Here is a 2,931-nt window from a genome sequence, read left to right as displayed (position 1 = left end):
AGTGTGTGTGTGTGTGTGTGTGTGTGTGTGTGTGTGTGTGTGTATCTAAAGGTCTTTATGTTTTTGGGTTTTTTTTGTAGTTAAAGCCACAAACATACACAGTGGCACACATTTAATTGCAACACTAGGGAGGAAAAGGCAGGTCAATTCTGAGTTCCAGGCCAACCTAGTCTACAGAACAAGCAGCACCACAGAGAAACCCCTCAAAAAAACAAACAAACAAACAAACAAACAAACAAACAAACAAAAAAACAACCCACAACCCCAACTAATACACTGACTTCTCTGAAAATGTTTCACATACTTCCAATTTCCTGTGTGTCCAGAACAGAGGTTCTCAGATTAATTTCCAACAAAATAACCCTTAGACCTAAAAATTCCACTTATGGGGCAGACAACAAAAAGAAAAAGCAAAACCTGGAGGCAGTTCTGTAACTTTATTTGACATTGAGTAGTTAGTTCTCATCCACATTGACCGTCTGTAGATTTTTGAATGTGGTAACAGGCACGTAAGTTACCAGTGTGTAGAGCTTGTTTGGTGAATCCTCATCCTCATTACGCTTTCTGAACAAACGTACTCGGATGCGGTACGGAACATTCCTTATTCCTTTGGCCCAGATGGCTTTATTGAGCCTGGTGTCTATGCGCACATCTGGGGTCCCTATCTCCTTCATGGCAAATTTCCGAATTTCTTTGAGTTCCCAAGCAGCATGCTTCTTGAAGCCCACTCCATGGATGCGTTTGTGAATGTTGATGGTGTATTCTCAGGTCACCACCCCATTGATGGCAGAACAGCCCTTCTTTTTCTCGCCACCCTTCTTTGCGGGAGCCATTCTGCCGGGCCCAAGTTGGAAAGGAGGTCTTTATGTTTTATAGTTGCTTCTTAATCACCTAATGTCTTAGTCACTTTTGTTCTTCTAGAATGAATATTTTAATTTCTTACAGGCTGGGCGCTGGGAAGTCTGACAGAGCATGTATTACGTGATGAGAGTTGGCTTTCTGGGTTTGTGGATGGTAGACAGCAGAGGGGAAGATAGGGCCAGCTCCCGAGCCCTTTTACAAGGCATCTGACCTCATTCACAGAGGCATCTGTGCAAACCAAGCACTTTAAGACTCTTACTCTTGCTGGAGAGATGACTCAGTGGTCAAGAGCACTGACTGCTCTTCCAGAGGTCCTGAGTTCAATTCCCAGCAACCACATGGTGGCTCACAACCATCTGTAATGAGATCTGATGCCCTCTTCTGGTGTGTCTGAAGACAGCTACAGTGTATACATTAAAAAGACAAGACTCTTACTCTTAGTCTATCACAAGGCACTCCTGAGTTTGGGAGGTAATATAGTCAAAGTATGATAGCTAGTATCCCTACTGAAAAATGTTCATGTATCCCAGGGAATGGTTCAATCCTCACAGCTTTAATTGCATTTTGGTTCTAGAGAAATGTGTTGGGGGTCTTTCTTCTGGTTCCCCTTCTTCGCTTCTGCAGTTTCTGACTGTCCATCTGGACAGCTGTGGCAGTCCCCACACTCCCCCTACCTTTGAAGGACGTAGGACTCTTCTGTCTCTTTTCTAAGTGTAGCTCCGGAGTTTTTCTTCTCAACACGCTCACACACGGTTCACACGAAAGCCCCGAGCTTTAGCTACTCCAGTGTAGGACTATATTCACCCCTACCACATATCTGTACCTAGTTTTGGTGTACCTAGCTTCACGTGTTATATATATCCTAAAAATTCCCCCCAAGTATCTCAAATCGTTCTCTTTAGTGCCTGGTTCCCTCGTGAGTTGTCTGCCTCGAGGAGACTCATCACTGCGAACTTCACTTCCAAATCTGACTTTTGGATGTAAAAGCGCCCCCCTGTCCCAACCACCTCCCTCTAATCTCACTAATCAGAATCCAAATCTTTTCCTGCTTCATTGGAACCACTTCTTCAAAACTGAGCTCTTTTTTGTTTTTGTAACAAATATCTGAGATCATATATTTCATTGAGTTTGGATATTTTCTTTCGAGGACATGCTTTTGGAGTCTAAAATGTTCAGGAGCAAGGCCCCATCAACAATTCTGTGTCTGGTATGGCTTCTTGTTTCATGCCACCTGATAGTTGACTTCACATTGACGAGGCAGTATAAGCAAACCAGGTAGAGCATGCTTTTGCAAAACTGAATGAATGAATTAATGAATGAATGAATCGTCTGTTTAGTCATAAATGAGACAACTGAGACCCCCCTACAAAGACTCAGAGGCCATCCTGGAAAAGGGATCAGAAATATCTTAAGAGCCAGAGGTCAGGGAAGGTCAGGGTGAAACAGTGTCTTCTAGACGTGATGAGATCGCTACACTAATGAACTGCTGTGGTTGCCACAAGACCTGTACAAGATCAAGCCAGTCGACGCTGAATCATAGAGTGGCAGGGCCTCATGAGCCTCCAGCCTTCACTGAGGAACTACAGATGGTTGATGACTTCTGGGACAGTCAGTTTTCTTTGGGGTGGTTCTTCATAGGTCAAACACACTCTGGTGGATGGCCTCATACCTAGCAGTATATTGTCAGCACAAATTGTATTGCATTTAAGTCATACGTTTGTCCTGTTTTTCCTGACAGGGTTTCTCTGTATAGCCTTGGCTGTCCTAGAACTCACTTTGTAGACCAGGCTGGCCTCAAACTCAAAAATCCATCTGACTCTGCCTCCCAGTGCTGAGTTCAAAGGCATATGCCACCACCACTCAGCTTTAAGTCACATTTTTTTAAAAGGACACAAAGTTAGGGGTTAGGAGTTGGGGTGGATCTAGAATTAGTTATATGAAATTCTAAAAGGATGAAAATAATAAAGATTAAAACCACCTGCTCTATAATCCATTAATCTGTGTATTAATTCTCTGACAAGTACCTGATGTAATCACCTCCAAATGTTATTAGAATAAAAAATTGGGGTT

At 43.1% G+C, this 2,931-nt stretch overlaps 1 pseudogene; it reads right to left on the bottom strand.

The window, feature by feature from the left end:
- Nucleotides 1-310: 310 nt before the first annotated feature.
- LOC108350869 (60S ribosomal protein L31 pseudogene) lies at nucleotides 311-857 on the bottom strand (annotated as a pseudogene).
- Nucleotides 858-2,931: the final 2,074 nt, after the last annotated feature.

Source organism: Rattus norvegicus, chromosome 4 (genome assembly GCF_021556685.1).
Source record: "Rattus norvegicus strain SHRSP/BbbUtx chromosome 4, alternate assembly SHRSP_T2T, whole genome shotgun sequence".
In the NCBI taxonomy this organism is placed as follows: Eukaryota; Metazoa; Chordata; class Mammalia; order Rodentia; family Muridae; genus Rattus; species Rattus norvegicus.
This window is presented reverse-complemented; position numbering and strand designations above follow the sequence as displayed.